This window comes from Camelus ferus, chromosome 30 (assembly GCF_009834535.1).
Source record: "Camelus ferus isolate YT-003-E chromosome 30, BCGSAC_Cfer_1.0, whole genome shotgun sequence".
Taxonomy (NCBI): domain Eukaryota; kingdom Metazoa; phylum Chordata; class Mammalia; order Artiodactyla; family Camelidae; genus Camelus; species Camelus ferus.
Genome location: NC_045725.1, coordinates 8,713,063 through 8,731,188, shown reverse-complemented (window position 1 = coordinate 8,731,188; position 18,126 = coordinate 8,713,063). Strand labels below are relative to the sequence as shown.

At 34.3% G+C, this 18,126-nt stretch overlaps 1 long non-coding RNA gene across 1 annotated transcript; it reads left to right on the top strand.

The window, feature by feature from the left end:
- Nucleotides 1-723: 723 nt before the first annotated feature.
- Nucleotides 724-16,353, top strand: LOC116660646. Its single transcript, XR_004316223.1, has 3 exons — nucleotides 724-734; nucleotides 14,984-15,040; nucleotides 16,322-16,353. It is a non-coding gene; the product is annotated as an uncharacterized LOC116660646 (long non-coding RNA).
- Nucleotides 16,354-18,126: the final 1,773 nt, after the last annotated feature.

The window sequence follows — 18,126 nt, the reverse complement described above, 5'->3', positions numbered from 1 at the left end:
TCCCTGTATGTTCCTATATTTATATTCTGAAACATTTTATAATTTTATAACATTGTAAAACAGACATCAATACTGGGTATAATAATTTTTCTACATATAATTGCTTAGTTAATAGAACAAATAAATGAGACTTCATCTTGTTTTTTTTTTTCTATTTCTTGAAATGTTTTACAGTCAAAATTATTTTAAGCACTTATTATCCTTTATATTGTTCTTTTGTAAACTAAGTAATTTTGCTTTTTTTCCAATCTGTTCAGGAGTCTTATTTTTTTCTTATTAGTTGTAAGCTCATTGAAAAATGAATATATTTGAGATAAATATTTCCTCTGTTTTCTCATTGCTATTGTTATGGAAAAATTGGAGGAAAAGCAGAACTCATATTTTTATGGTTCCAGATTTCTTTGTTAAAAATTTCTTGAATTTTTCTCAATTTTAGAAAATGGTGTTTTTTCCCTTAGTCTTTATATTCAGCATTATACTTGGCCATTTTATCATTTTATAGTAATGAATGTCATATTTTTACTCTAATTAATTCATCTGCTCCTTATTTTGTAGTATGCTGACAGGTATGTACTAAATCTATTATTTTCTTAATTTTAACCAAACATCTCAAACCTGTGTATTAAATAACCCTACTTTATCTTAATAATTTCATTTTTACCTCGCCCTTGTCATAGTGAATTTTTCTATATAATAGTGTTCTTTGGGGCTACTTTATTCCAATCTTCCATCTGGTTTTTCCTCTGCTAGTAACAGATGGTTTTAATTATTGTTTCATTACAATTTTCACTTTGAAATGTTGATAAATATCCACCACTAGAAACAAAGGAGAAAATAACTAGATAAGCAAAAGAAAAATTATTTAGAAAACACAAAAATTAGAGTCCCTTGTTGAGTAGCCATCCCTATAGCTTGAGAATTTGTTTAATTTGATTTATTATAATCTAGTTTTCAATTATGTTTAAAGTAAATGGTACCTGTTTACCTTCATCATGTAGCATGGAGTAGTGGACATGTTATGACAAACACAGGATGGGAATTTTGTTATTTTATTAAGGGGAAAACCTTTTGACTCTTGGATATCTTTAATCTCTCCTTCTTTTACTTTCTCTGTTCTAGCATGCACTAGATATTTCTGTCACCTTCATGTGACTTACAATGACTGAGAAGTGATGCTATTTAGTACTAAGAGAGACTTAAGCTAAAACAATTGAATAAATAAAAATCTTGACCTGGGATTAAACTGACACTGTTACCCTTTTCTAGGTGTCATGTCTCCTATTAAAACAAAGAAAATAACTCTTTATCTTTTCTACTTGCTAACATATCAAATATGATTATTTAGTCTCTGTTTAGAGATATATGTACAAAGTATGTTTTGACAACAAATATTCCAAAATGGAATTTTAAAATTTCCATTTACCATAGCATCAAAAAGAATAAAATACTTAGCTATAAATTTAACAAATTATTGCTTGTCTATTGAAAACTGTAAGTCATTGAAAGATAATAAATAAAACTTAAGTAAGTGGAATGACAGCCATAATTAAGATGAAAAGATTTAATATTGTTAAGACGGCAGTATTCTCTGTGCTGATCTATAGATTCAACACAATTCCTATTGAAAATTCTAGCTGGATTTTTTGTTTTGTTTTGTTCTGTTTTTTGCAGACATACAAGCTGATCCTAAAATTCAGAGGGGAATGCAAAGACTCAGAATAGCTAAAATATTTCTGGAAAGAAGAACATAATTGGAGGACTCACGTCTATCCCCAAGTTTACTACAAAGCCTACAATAATCAAGATTGTGTGATACTGGCATAAAGATAGATCAGTGAAATAAAATTCAGAGTTGAACTGTTGAATTTATGGCCAGCCAACAGATTTTTGGCAATCTTCCTAAACAATTCTGCAAGTCACAGGGGCTAGTCTTTTGAAGAAATGGCACTGAGACAACTAGATAATCACATGCAGAAGAACAAAGAGAGACCCCTATTTAACACCATATAAAATTTTTTTTCAAAATAGATAAAAGGCCTACATGTAAGAGTTAAATGATAAAACTAATGGGAGAAAATATAAGAATAAATCTCTGTGATTTTAGGTTAAGCAATTGTTTCTTAGATACAATACAAAAAGCACCACCACCACCAACAAAAATGTAGATTAATTGGGCTATATCAAAACTCAAAACTATTGTGTTTCAAAGGACACCATTAAAAAAGTGAAAAGAGAAGCCACAGTATCTTGAAAATATCTGCAAATCATACATCTGAAAAGGGACTTGCTTCCAGAAGACATTAAAAAAATCTTTAACAGTTCAATAGTAAAACAAATAAAGACAAACACCCACTTAAAGAAAAAAATTGGCAAAAAAATTGGATAGACATTTCTCCGAATAAGATATGTCAATAGCCAGCAAACACATCAAAGGATACTCAAGATTATTAGTCATTAGGGACATACAGATCAAAGCTACAGTGAGATACTACTTCATGCCCTCCATGACGGCGACAGTAGAAAAGACAGAGGATGGCAAATGTATGTGGAGAAATTAGGACCCTTTTACATTGCTGGTATGCAAACAAAATGGTGCAACTGCTTTGGGGAATAGTTAGTCGGTTTCTCAAAAATTGATAGGGTTACTGATAGCGTTAAACATAGGGTTATCATGATCCAGCAATTCCACACTGAAGTATATACCCAAAGAAAGGAAGACATACATCCACACAAACATTTGCACAGGCATGAAAATAACACCATACTTCATAACAGTAAACTGAGGAACAGATAAATAAAATGTAACACTTCCATACAATGGAATATTCAGCAGCAGTAAAAATAAATGAAACACAATGTGGAGGAAACTTGAAAACATTATGCTACATGAGAGAAGCAAATCACAAAAGACAACTTACTGTAAGGTTACAATTATATAAATTGTTCTAATAGGCAGACCTATGGAGCTCAGTGGTTGTCTTGGACTGGGGTCAGGGGTGTAGGGGAAGGGAGGTACTCTAATGGGCATAAAAAAATTTTAAGGTTATATATTGATGATGGTTGCACAACCCTGTGAATTTAAGAAAAAAAAAAGCTTTGAGTTGTCACTTTAAATAGGTTAATTGTGTGGTGTTTGGAGCATAATGCAATGAAAAGCTATTACTGAAGGAACACTGTGAGCTGCTTTCAGTCTTTAACCAAAAGTCTTCTCTAAAAAATTAAGAGTAAATAGAAAAAGAAATGACGGGGAGAAATTTTCATTTTAGGTCAAAATTTTCAGTCTTGATTTCCAACTATTTTTTTTTAAAAAGGCCCAGAAAATAAATGTTAGATTAGTTTGAGTCTCAATATAACATAAATCCACATTAATAATATAATTACCATACATGAGAAAGAAAATAAAAGTTTATACAAATCATTAGTTAAATTGTTTACAGGCACTAACTAGAAGTTATAACTATCTTCTAGAAATTTGGCATACTATAAGCATAATATTTTGGACAAATCATTAAAAATCTCTTTTCCATTTTATTGATTAATATTTCCCTAAAATATATTAGACATGCTCCAATAAAGGAGCAGTTAACTAGTGGACAAATTGCAGCTGCTTTAAATATGCATGTTTTCATGCAAGTTTTTTTATTTTATAAAGTATAAAAAATAAAAAGAATCAGATGTAGAGATCAGCTTCCTAGGTGCTGTGAACAGTACTCATATAAGTGAGTCAGAGACTCAAATGAAAATGTCTCTCCTATAGCTAATGCTCTGAGGTTTACGTCTCAGAATAAAATGACTTTCAAATTACACTACATTTGGTGGTTTACTATGCCAAATGAATCATAAAAAAGGATCTGTATTTCTTTTCCAGGTACAGTAATATATTTTTAAAAATTTGTGTCAAATAAATATATCATTTGTCCTATTAACTTTTCTGGAAAAGTTTATGAATATTACATACAAAAATGAATTTGCTGTTGCCCAATTAAGAGTTTGCCTAATATTTGAAATTCCTTTCTCCCCAAATATACCTCTCTTCTCAGTGTAGCAGGATGTGTTGAAGTATCATTGACATATAAAACTCTTTATCATCCTGACAAATCTGGCGGGATTCTGTTTCTCTGCCCAACTATATATCAAAGCAGTTAGATCCGTAATAATTTTAATCATAAGAAATGTTCTGTTTACTTTCTCTTATCCCTTTGAAAGAAAAAAAATGAATTCTTGGTGAAGCTCTGATATCTCCTTTGATATTTTGCATGCAAATAATTTTTTTTAAATAAAAGAAAAAAATAATAGCAAATACTATTTGTCAATGTGCCTGTAGAAACTTGAGAAAATTAAATGGCTTATTTATTAGCTTTTGCATGTCACAGAATGCTAGATTACTCAAGCAGGTGAAACAGGTTTTATTGCCTACAATTCACATCATGTTTGTAAGTTAATATGTCAATATGTATATGTCAATGATACATGTTTTCTTTCATTAACCTCTTAGTCTTCCCAACACCTAACATAGAAAATGTTTAAGAATAAATGAGCTAATAGGAGGCTTGATGGTTTATGTATCTGAGGTCCCCAGATTGCTACTGAACAATTTATAAACAGTCTGCTTCGGCAGGCAGAGAGTTGTGACATTTTGGAACAGAGCATGAGTACAATGAGTGCACAGGGGCACTGGAGATAGGACAAAATATTTTCCAAGTGGATTTCAATTGTTGCAGGTAGTACTGTAAACTCCACTGGAAAATACTAAACTTACTTTCTTTTTTTTCTCTGGCATCCCATTATTGTTCACAAGCTAAAGAGGAATATGATAGTAAGCCATGTGAAAGGACAGAATTGAGGATGAACATGGAGATGATAAAAGGTGAGAAAAGAGATGTCTTTTGAGAAGCATATCTCTGAAGTGCAGTAAGGAACAGTATATTATAATGTCATCTGTGGGTTTTAAAATGTATATATTTATTTATAGTTATATTTATAATTTAATTCCACATTAAGGATGTTGGTATTTCTACTGTTAAATAAATTCCTGAAAAATTGAGAACTAAAAACTGTGGCAACAGGATAAGGCAGCTCCTCAGGTGGTTCTGAGCTCACAGGGAGAGCCACCTTGCCTTCCTCCTGCAGTGCACTCCCATACACACCGTTTCCATTTCCTCTTTCGGGAACTGTGCTCCTTGTTACAGCATTTTTCTAACATTACCCAAGAATCGATGCACAAGATTATTTTATATCTTTCAGTCACACGAGTGGTTTCAATTAATGATCAATAGCAGTTCAATAACTGTTTCTCAAATGGCATGGATCGTACCACTGTGCCTGGAAATGCTCCAGTCAAAAATCCTAAATCTATCTGCTGAATGGTGAATGGTGACACTCACAAGGTTTTCGTCACAAACTCCAATCTGCAAGATAATGAGTTGCAGATACTTCCAAAACATATCTGAGTGTGGGTCAGAGGAGCCCAGAGGCATTGATTCAGTCACTGCTGTGTGCAATTCAGACGTGACCTGCTGTTATTCAGGCTGAAAAGCTTATGGGGAAAATAAGATTGGAGTAGCAAATCTGACACTTACAAAACTTAGGAAAATTATCTACCAAAACACCACTAGTAACAACCACAATTGGTTTTTGGGGAAGTACCTTCAACTTCTCCAAGAAGTTGGATAATGCTGGAGCAGATATTACAGGTAGAAACCTAGACAACACTCTTCTTAGAGCCCTTAGACAAGGAAGTGAAGGGACACTCTCAGCTGGGGGCAGTGACTGAGGCAGGGCACCGAAGGATGCAAATCGCAGACCAACAAGGTGGGGTGCCCGATTTTAGAGGGGAGGTCATTTGCAGGTACTTGACATTGTTTTCCACAAAATAGTGCTAAAAGTGTTTCTGCTGCCTGTGAGGATTCTGCCTGCTGAATACTCTAACTCTGTTGGCCCAGTGCTGGCTAATCCTGTCTGGGGAGAAATCACTTGAAAATCAACATGCTTTATTGTTAATTCTGATATAATTCCCATATTCACTAATCACATAAACTACTGATTTTGTACCAGTCTGACATTAATAATCTAGTAAATGCAAATTATTACATTGAAGAAATGAATCTTTTTAAAGATACTTTCTACCTGGATCTACACTGTTAGGTATAATTTCTTTTAATGTTCAGCCCTCGCTCACTCCCTGTAAACACCACCGCAGACTTTCACCACTCTCCTCAATCCTCCTGCTCAACTCCGGACTTCCTAATTTCAGCATATGACCTAGCTCCTTTTTAAAATAATAAAATAGCAATAGTAATAATAATAAACAAAAACAGTAACTTAAGGCGACCAATGAACTTTCCCTCAGATTTTTATCAGATCATGAGAGCTTCAAGACAAAGGGAGCAGTTTATTTTATTTTATTTTCTGAGGCTTGCATGGTCTCAGGCACATAAATTGTTCCATAAATTTTACTGAATAAACACATGGATGAATGGATGTGAGAAGCTGAATACTTCAGACTAGGTGAAAAGAGCGTGAGGGCGTAAGCCTGAAGACTCAACCTGAGGCTGCAGACTCATACTACTTGTAGCAGGTAACATGAAGGGAATAACATTTATTAAGCACGTACTACATGTCAGACAAGATAGATAGTTTGCAAAAAAACTTCAAACAAGGAGCATAAGGTCATTTCCAAGCTATTTAAAAAATATTATTTATCTTCTGCATATTACATTTGCCAACTGAGAGTTTTATTTGGGGACCTTCCTGAGGGCTGTAGTCCAGGAGACAGCTTCTCAGACAGCTCTGAGGAACTCCTCTGCAGAAGTAAGGAGGAGCCAGGATATACATGAACTTTTTGTTGGGAAAAATGTAGTCTAGAATCAAAAGATTATTCCTAGTCACAAAGAACACAGACATTCAAAGTTAATAATTTTAGTGGGTTTTTTTTTCCTATGCAAGGGAAGATGCAAGAAATTGGTGTTAGTTGGGGAAATTTTTTCTGAGATATGCATTCTAACTGTCTAAAGGGCAGTATAGCCAAAGCACAGAATGTTTCCTGTTTTTCTCCATCCTGAATTCCCCTCAGGGGGCACTGTAGGTGGGAAACTGCAGTAGCTAATGGCTTCATCCTTGCAGAATTAGAATGGCAGGCAAGAGTTTTTTCTTTACACACAGTTTCAAATAATTAACTGGCAATAATGCTGCTGTATATCCAATTATATTAAATCATCTCTGTGAAGTATTCAGTGTACACATGAAAAAGATTGTGATTTAGTGTTCTTTGTTGACACTGGATTACTTCCTGAAGTTCGGGGAGCTGTCTTAACACAGGGAGAGTGTTCTAGATAAATGCTTTAATTTCTCTTTACACGGAGGAAGTATAAGTTTCCCTCAACAGGATCTTTTCAAAATACTGTCTCCAATATTACAGATTTGCTTTTTCTTACTGGAGATCTGTCCTCTGTTTCACGTTCACATACAATACTACTTTGCAGATAATTTGAACAGTGTAGCATATAGATTAGTGACAGATATTAAGGTCTAATGATGCCACATATAATTCTGCTACAGAATCATGTATATGTTCACATAATTCTGTTATAGAATCATTCATACGTAAGACAGGATTCAAAAACTACCAAGGGTGCATTAGCATCATTTATTCATATGAAAATGATGGCTAGGTCAAATTTGTACAGCTTTTCTTTGTAAGAATTCTGCCTTTAGATTTTGGTACCAATTTATAAAGGGATGCTGAACTTCTGTTAGTCAAATGAAAGCGGTGTGTGCGCGTGTGTGTGTGCGTATGTGTTTTCTCACTTGCTTTTATTTCATTAGTATTTCATTTCAGTTCATCATTAAACTTCCTATAGAGGTGAGAGGCTACATCTGTGATGAAAACAGAAATAAAGGTGACAAATCGTTCACCTGTCTCAAATCCTTTATCTTTCAATTTGCAGTCCTTTCCATCTCTCTTCCTCCCCAATTCATTAGTTTCAAATTACTACAGGATCACTTTGCTCTTCAATTGCCTCCATTTATGGGAGAAAGTTGAATGTCTTGAGCAAGATGTCAAATCCATATTATGGTCCTAGTTCTCAAAACAAAAGCAATCAAAAAGTTTAAATTTAAGTCTAGTAAAATCAAGAGCAATTTTTTGAAAAGAAAAAGAAGAGGCACTTGTTATTTCTATGATTTCCTGAAATATGAATGACTATTTCATGGCACTTTTTTCTTTAGTCAAGACATGTTTTATAGACAACTTATTTTTTTTATATTTAAAATACAAATTTTCAATGAACATCCCTATCTTTTTATATTTGCTGTTCTCAACTAACAAAAAATTAAATATTAAGGAAAATAAATAGAATTGCTTTCATATTTAACAACAAACATTAATAATCTGTGCAGATATTTATTTCTGCCAACTCCAGCTTACCCTTCCTGTATCTCTCTGCTTTTGATGGATGTTGTTCAGGCCTGCAGATTTCTGGTAACAAACAGGTTTTTAATTTTCATACATTCCACCTCTCTACTGCCAGTCTTTGATGGATGATATGGTAAAGATTGTGCACTGCCTTTTAAGTCCTGATAGTAAAGCAATTAACACTATACAATTCAGTTGCTTTCACCTTCGATGACTCAATTGTCCCTCTTTTTTTCTTGGTTCCTCGTAGGGCTTTCCTCCTCTTGTTCGCCACAGTAGTGCCAATCAGGTAGATTGATTCATATTGGCTGGTGCCTTTGTCAGACTAGCTGTTAAATATTTTCAATCTCTCTCTTGTCTCTGATGAGCATTAAAACATGTTAATAATACCATTCATTTTGTTTCATTCAAATGGTTAACAACTGACTTTGCCCACTTTTACAGCATCTATTTCCAATTTCCCAATTGTTTAAATGGCGTGACTTAGAGTAGATTCTTTAAGTAAAATCTAAAGGTTTGGAGTGTTTAATTTTGTTTCTTTGTTATGGTGTACAAGGTAAGTACTGAGAAATATTGCACCAGCACTTCTCAGATGAGAGAAGATTCATTGTGTTATAATTAAAGCCACAAATGTTTAGTGATAAAATAGGTATACATTGATAATACTATCTGCAAGCATGCACACTTCTAACTAGAAACAGACATAAAACACATCGGTAAATGGGAATAATGTTAATTTTAAAAAAATAATTTTTCTTTCATTAATTAGGCAATTATGGCTTGAAATTTCATCTGTTTTCTACTCTCAAATGTAAGGAACTTATCTTTTCATACATTTGTACAAAATAGTTTATTGTTTTTGTGTATTATATTAACAGACATATGCCCTGTTAAAAGTTCACAACTGTACACACGTTTGTATACTTTATAAAGTTGGAAGCATATACATCAAATTTTAATGATCTTCTCCAGATTTAAGCATAACATCTCCCTCATAAAATTAACTTCTATATTATAAAAATATGACTGTATGTTTTATTAAATGTTTCAGTATTTGAAATATAATAAAATTCTATTCATGGGCTGAAATCAAATGTGCTCTCTCTCTCACACATAGATATTTTTATGTAATTTTTATAACAGCTGACCTTGAAAGAAGAAAAAAGTATAGAAATCTATTTCCCTCTCTAAAGACAAGATTGCAAAGTTCCCAAGGAAAATGACAACAGCTAAATTAGGTAAGTTAATTACTTGAACTTTATCTACTTAAAAGATCAAAAATCATTTAATCTTTTCCATCAAAATATGCTCTGAATTGTACTTTTGAAGCTGTTCAAATATATGTTGGTAAATAACTTTCTCAAAGTAAATTACTTTGGTTTTATTTGAAAACAATGCTTCTCCCACAAAGTTGCCTTTTCTTTCCCACTAAAGGCAATTACATCAGAGTAAAGTCTTTGTTGCTTAAGAATTCAAATGCTTTAGTGACTAAGTCAGACAATGTGGTCATAATTTCCATGCCATGAAGTCAGTCAGTCATTGGGAATTATAATAGTACGTTTTCTAAATTATAAACATTGGATAAAAATGCAATTGAGTGAAAGAACTGATAATTAGCCCTGAAAATCCAAATTTCTCCTCAATATCAAGAGGACTAATCTAAGTTTCCCTTACATGTCTTCAAATAATCCCACTCTTCTCTGATAATCCAAACCCCTCAACTCCTCAACTCCTCAACACTAGTGTAAATTATGTTCTTTATCAGCAAATGTCCAGGGCACTGCTTTCCAAAGTCTTTTAGAGTGATCCTTGTGTACTTCTAGCATTACCCACACACTGCAGTTTCGGGATGTTAGATAGGTGACTTTCAATGGAAGCCAACCAGAGGAAGTTCCAGATACTGGAATTAGCATATAAAACCTTAGAGTAACTTAAAAAAAAAAAAAAAAAAGTCTAAGCAATTAAAAAAATTAAAATTGAAATTCAAATTTGAGGAAAACCATAAACTTTCCAACCAAACCCCAATAAAGATAAATAGAAAGAAAACTACTCTCATACATGTAATAGTTCAACTACTAAAATACAGGAAGGAAGAAAACAGTTCTGAAATCAGCAAGAACAAAACTGACAGATGACATATAGAAGCTTCATGATACAAACCACTCCTGCCTTCTCAGCAGAAACGAAGACCAGAAGACAATGCAACAATATTTGTAAGGTTCCGAAAAGAATCAAACAAACACCATCCATAAGAAATATTCTTCCAAAGCAAAGTAAAATGCCATTTTAAAGATAAAAATTGGGAAACACTTTTACCAACAGATCTGTACTTCAAGAAACATTAAAAGAAGTTCTTAAGGCGGGGAGAGTATAGCTCGAGTGGTAGAGCACATGCTTAGTATGCATGAGGTCCTGGGTTCAATCCCCAGTAGCTCCTCTAATAAATATATAAGTAAACCTAATTACCTCCCCCCACCAAAAAGAAGTTCTTTAGTATGACTAATACTGACATCGGATGAAAACTCAGATTTGTAGCCAAGAATAAAGAGCATCAAAAAGGGAAAATGTGGGAAAGTACTTTTAATACATATTTTTGTCTTAATTTTTAAAATTATATAATTATTTAAAGCAACAGTGGTTAATATACACACACACACACACAAATGGTGGGAGAGCTGTAACTACTCTGTTTCAGTTTTTTCTATTTTATATAAAATAGTATAACAGGAACTTTAAATGGACTCTGACAAGTTAAGAATGCATAGTACAATCATTAAAGCAATCACTAAAAATAAAATAAAAAGTTAATGCAGTCATAGCTAAAAGTCGGTAAAATTAAAATAAAATGCTAAACTTAATTCAAATAACAAATTTATAAAAATTATTTGTCCCACAAGGGCCTCCAGTCCATGGAGCCTGCCCATCTCCCTCTCACAGCTCCACATTCCTCCTTTTTCATCTAGGATTCCAAGGCTCCTAAAATCAATCATGCCTTTGCCCATAACTTCAACTCCCTTGTCTATCTCTCTCTCTGTTACATTTATCTTGAAAGTGACCTCTACATACTCAGTGTCCATGTTTGAGCATTTTAAGGTGAAATGGTGACCATTCTGACTTACTTACATATAAATCTATCACCACAACTTCTCATCACGCATAGAGGAGACTTCTAATTTTCTCTAGTTAAAACACTCTTCCATTTTCAAAAAGCATTTGTCTCTTCACTATTTGTCTCTTTATGTCTCCACCTCAGCCCTTTCCTTTCATTCTCACAGATGGTGTCCTTGATTTATTTCCGAGGGAAAGAGAACCAACCAAAATGAATGGTTCATCTCGCCACCGTTAGATCTCCTGCTCTGCCTGGACCCATTACTGTACCCACAGACTTTTTGTCTTCTCTGTTGTAAACATGGACGTATAAGGCTAACCACTTGACTTCTGCAATGGATCTCAAACAATTCCAGGAATTGTGAAAACATATTCCAGGAATGAGCCACAATTTTCTCTTTATCCTTTGCTGGAACATTCACATCACAATACTTTTTAATAATGAAAATCAATTAAATAAACAAGTAGCCATTATACACACAAACAAAAAAATCAAGCACAAATTGAAATGGTACTATTCTATTCAGGGTCTCTTTTAGATATAAAATTGGACTTCCTTTTAACAGGACACAAAGAATGAGGGACAATAACTCTGAAGGATGAAACTCTTTCAAATTTTCCTATAGATTCTTAAAAAATATTAATCTTATCATTGGCAAGGTTTTGGAAAGAAAACAAATACAACATGAGATGTCGGAACTGAATTATATAGATGTACGTGTCTGTGTGAGTATTAGTTTTCCTGGGTACAGTAAATTACTATGTAGATTTATATGTGCTTTATAGTCACAGAAAAATAGGAGCCAGGAGAAGCTTATTTAATTGTAGGAACAGATTCATAATTATTCCTTATAACTTATAAATATAGCTTCTGTATCTTTGAAACATTAGTATAATAGAAAAGAAAAAATAGATTTTATAATTCATATGTTTTATAATCAACATCAGGGCATTGCACTTACCTTCTATAAATTACTTCTTATCATAACATCTTTTAATATTTTGACTAGGTATCATACCAAATTATTAATAAAAGGTCTTTGATTTCTTTCCAGTACTTTTTAAATACTACAACATCTTTGTTTTAATACAACTTTAACATCATTACTGAGTGTAAATTTTCCTAAGTATGAAAGGGATAACTGCTCAAAAATGAGTTCTGTTTACTAAAGAAGATTGAACTTTTTCCTGCTTTGAATGTATAAAACGGCTTCTCTTTGCCTGCCTGTTAAATCTGAGCTGTTTTCCCTTTTCTGAGATGCTCCATGATTTGGTTCCACTTGACTATGATTTGCTGAGTCCTGTCTGTTTCTTCAATCAGACAAGTCATCTCTCAGCTCCTCACAGGCCACATGCCAGTAAGTTTCACGTAAGGGTAAAGAGTCTCAGAGAAAGTAACTCTTTAAGTTGATAATGGTTGCATGGAGGACAGTAAAATAAGGAAAGAATTTGTTAAATGTATGAGGAAACTTTTTTTTTAATAAAATGTTTGGAACAATTAATCCTTTGAAATAATCTGTTTAAATTTTTTATTCAATAAATATTAGGCATACTTCAAAAGAGTATTACAAACTAATGATTGACATTTTTATATTATCCTTCTTCAAGCTGACTGCTGGTAGACAAGTAAAAAGAACATGTGGACTTTCACCAGGCTTCTCCCTGCCTTTACCCTGGTATGGTCTGAAATACCAGTTAGTAAGTGGCAGACGAGATTAATGGAGTTAACTGCAATCATACTCTCTTCAGCTGAACAACCAAAACCCAGAGACACTAAAGGGGGAATATATCTTACCTGTTTATCTTGGACTGAGCTGTACATTCACAGAGCTTGCCGACAGTTCATCTGAGGCAGGAAAATTGTTTCCTCCACTAAAAAAGTAAAATGGGAGACACGTGAATTTTCATCTTATTATATTACACAAGACATACTTTTTTTTTGCAAATATATATAATTGATATATCAATTATATATACACAAAAGTTATATACATAAAAATTATATATGTATAATTGAAGTATAGTCAGTTCACAATGTGTTAATTTCTGGTGTACAGCATAATGCTTCAGTCATATATGAACATATATTTGTTTTAAGAGTCTTTTTCACCATAAGTTACTACAAGATATTGAATATGGTTCTCTGTGCTACACAGTATAAACTTGCTTATCTATTTTATATATATTAACTAGTATCTGCAAATCTTGAACTCCCAATTTATTCCTTCCCACCCACTTTCCCACTGGTAACCACGTTTGTTTTCTATGTCTGTGAGTCAAGCCTTACATGTTTAATGTTAATAGTTGCATTAGTTTGCCTTGATGAGTGCTGTTTCTTTAATCTGCTCAACATATGAAATATTAGCATTCAGAAAGAGACTTTTCTGAATTTAAACCTGAGAAAGATTGTTTTCTTTAACAACTCTTTCATGATTTTAAGTTATTAATGGTGACTAAAGTTGATGCTTTAGATGGCATGGAAGTTGGATTTACCATAGTCCTTTTGGGTAGTAGTAATTCCAGTCTGAAAGGTGAATATACTTTGGAGAAAATGGGAGCTTTTGAGAGCCCTAGAAAGTATGACCACGTATAATCCAGGAAGGGTGGGACTCTTGTGGTGAGCAGGAAGTAGGGGAATAGAGGGGAGTGAGTTTAGAAGGGACCCAGGAGGCCTTTCTGGACCCTGTGAGAATCTTTTACACTATCTGTCTCTAAACTGCAAAAAGAAATGGAAATATGATTGCATTGTATCTCTGCTACATACTTAACAAAGTAGCACAACTAATTAGAGGAAGTTAGCTAGGTATTTGCTACATTAAAGAGTAACTGTTTTCTTTATCCCACTAGTTCTTTATTCTCCTCTCAGTCTCTGGTTATATTGTCAATAGATGGTCAGACTCTGTGAGGGAGGCATCTTTTCCAATGTCATTTTTTTTCAAAAGACTTTACTTAAAAACATTAACAATCATCTCCATTGAAAATGCTCTCTTCTCCCTCAAAAAACATTATCATATGAGATAAGCAATGTCTTATGGAAAATATTATAAACTCACTACAATTGCTCATATTTTTTCCACAGAATGAGCAAGTTTAACAATGACATTAAAAAACAAGGAGAGCGTGGGGAGGGTATAGCTCAAATGGTAGAGTGCATGCTTAGCATGCATGAGGTCCTGGGTTCAATCCCCAGTACATCCTCTAAAAATAAATAAATAAACCTACCCCCCCCCAAATTAATAATAATTGAAAAAAAAAAAAAAAGGTGAGAAAGAAATACAATTCCAGAAGGCAGAGAACAGCATATATGCTTTTATGGCTTGTGAATGAAGCTACACTTATATCACTGACAGTCAATTTCAGCACATGCTGTCCTGAAGTTTACAAGCAGGACAGGAGACTGAAAAACAAGATCAAGCTACGTGGCATAACTGTTAACTGCTGGGCATCAGTAAGAGGAGATAGTTTGTGCCGGCACATCTCAATCAGAACTGGAGTGGAAACACAGCAGGTGTGCCAAAGGTAGGTGGCTTGGCAAGGGAAACACCAGGAGCAGCTCATTCACTGGGTTCATTGATCTGCTCTCTTGAACAGCTGTTTATTATAGAACTTGGGGTTTTAGAGTAGAATTTTTCTCACTAAAGCAAAGAGATGTCACCAATTTTGGAAATATTACACAGAAATCATAGCAAGAATTTAAAATTGAGAGGACCCTCTGAAATATCAGTGAGATGGAGTGATTCTGTCTAAATTCATTCAAAATATGGTTAGTTCAAGCTTTTTAGGGTACTTGGTATGTGACAGACATTGGGCTTAGTGTTAAAATTCCAAAGATGGATGAAGCTAGTTACTGTTCTCAAACAGCCTACTTTGCAAAGGAAAGAAATCCAGGGCAATTAACATTTCAGTATATTTTCGTAAACAATACAGTTGGCTTACACACAGGGCCCTGCGAGAGGAACACAGAGGAGACTAGTATGTCAAACCAGTGGGAGAGCTTTGAGGGTCACCCCTAGTGTAATACTTTGCTATACAAATAAATTTTACAAAAGGTGCATGCGTTTTAAAGCATGATAATGAGAGCAGACACTGCTATGACAAAAACATTCAAAAGACAAGGGGAGTGGGTGGAGAGCTGAGCCCTCATCACAGTGGAATGATGCAATCTGATGTGTATGAGGGTGCCGGCTGCCCATTCACAGGTCTGATTACTAGGCCTCCTGTGGCTGAATCTGAGTGTTTTGGGGGTAGATTAGGGTGAGGTAAACACTCCCAGGTGGTTTATCAAACCAAAGATGACTGACCAAGATAGACTGTGTTAGTTTAGTCTAATCACTTTATTTCAGTCTAGCATTTTATTTATGTATTTATTTAGGATGGTGGTTTGTAGGTGGAATGAAATAACATTGATGCCTTTGTGACTCAGATGATAGTTCAAAGTGGATGGTTGGAAATATTTCCTCATGCAATTCAGGAACACCTCCTGAGAGCTTCTGCTGTCGTTTCTGCATCCAGGACTAGGGTGCGCCAGGACATTTATGGGGGGCAGAGCAGCAGTGTCGAATGCTGCTGTGACAGATACCTAAGGCAGGGTGTGATGGGTGGGGGGTGGCAGTGGGACTCCTTTTTTTCCCACAGGGCATGTACTATACTATTCCACTGCATTTTTGTTGTTTTATTTTTCTGTTTGTTTGTTTTATTCCCTACCCTACCTACATTCTTGTCTTTTCTTTCCTACTAGATTTGCGTTCCTAGAAGTCGGGTCTCTCTTCTGACTTGTCTGTCTTTTCCCAGCACAAGTAGGTGATGGAAAGATCATCCAAGGAAAATGAGGGGAAAAGTCTTCTGTGCCTGATTGGAGCCACATCCTGGTCACAGTGACCAGCGCTGCGACAGTGCAGGTAAGTGGAGCTCTCATACATGTAGTGCCTGGGTGATAACCACACACACAGTCGACAGGTTGTCTGCTGTTGATCAAATTCATACATGCAGCCCATGGAACAAACTGTATCTGCTGAAGCACACATTCACAATGAATGACAAAAATACTGAAAAGTTAAATTTAGGTCTAAATTACAGATTTCTGATTTTCTCAACTGATAAAAATACCTATACACAGAATGATACAAAATGACAGATTTACACTTGAAGAGGAGTGGAAGGTACTGGCTTGTGGTCTAACAGACTGTGTTCAAATCCACACACTGCTTTTGCTGGCATCTGACCTCCAGCCGCCTGCTTAACCAAAGCCTCACTGACTTCACATGACAACTGGAGATGGCATCACTTAGCACACATCCTCACACAAGGTGAGATTCAATACATCTTGACTATTATTACTTTTTCAGCAAGTTGTTCCACTATACGTTTGTGAGGTTGAACACACAAGTTAAGTTTCAAGAGATTAGAAGCAGTTTTGGAAAAGTAAGAGACATACATGAGATTATTAATTTGGGAAGCAACAAAAATGTGTATGTGTGTCTTTGGTTTGTGTATACTACTTTAAGTCTATCAGAGGTAAAGATAGTATGTAGCATACATAGCCATAAGAATAAAAAGATAACAAAAAAGTACAAGGAATACATGACAATGGAGAAAATAAATATGCAATCTAGCCTTGAAAAATGTGCAGAAAATTTCACCAATTTCACAAATACTGTGGTGCCTACAAGACCAAGAATCATCTGATTTTTCAGCCTAGATTGGGGTGAGTCAAAAATAACACCAAAGCTTACTCAAAATGAAAGAGTCTTAGTAGCAAAAGGGGCCCAAATACTCCTTAGCCTAGAGGTCAAGACGACACTGAAGGACACTTCAATGGAAGTAGCTGGGAGTTCACCACCATGAAAGTATCCTGAGGACAAGGATGATTTCTGGTCCCTCCTTCAGAGGAGGAATTGAATATAGAAGTGAGTTCAGTTTGGCAGTACGTGGGCTGGAAAACGGGATAGTGTGTGACAGTGGTTCTTGCCTTTGACAATTGTAAGACACCACTAAACTGAGCTTATGATGAAACAGCTTTTGTTTTTATTATATCCAAGTTTATTTTCCTGTAACAAGTGTTTTTTCACAACTATTTTCTTGAAGGATTTGAATACTATTTCATGGAGAACAGTTAGTGACCATGTAGTTGGTGTTGATATCTTTATAAATGTCCCAGTATTCCAAAATAGAACATATATATATAGTGTTCAAAATAAGTCCAGACTGGATATACCCTAAATACTTCAAAGCATAACTAATGCATACAAAATATAAAATTTTTCTTCATTTTCAGAAAAAATTAGTCAGTGGTATTCATTTTTATTTGTCTAATTTTACAGTAGAACTTTTTATGAGATTCTTATCTCAACCCACTCACCAGTCTACAATTTTCGAGAAAAATCATTTATTAGGGAAATGTATGGCATCAGAGTTACTTTCTCTAGCATCATTCTTTCTTCTCTTTTATTTATTTTCTCTCTCTCTACCCTCAATAGGGTCTTAAATCATTTCTGGTTAAAATTTATTATCTTGGAAGTATAATTTAGATTTCACCTCTGTTTTCCTCTCAGCAATATTTTAATAAAGGAAACAAGAGAGACGTCTCTGTTTACCTCACAGTTCAT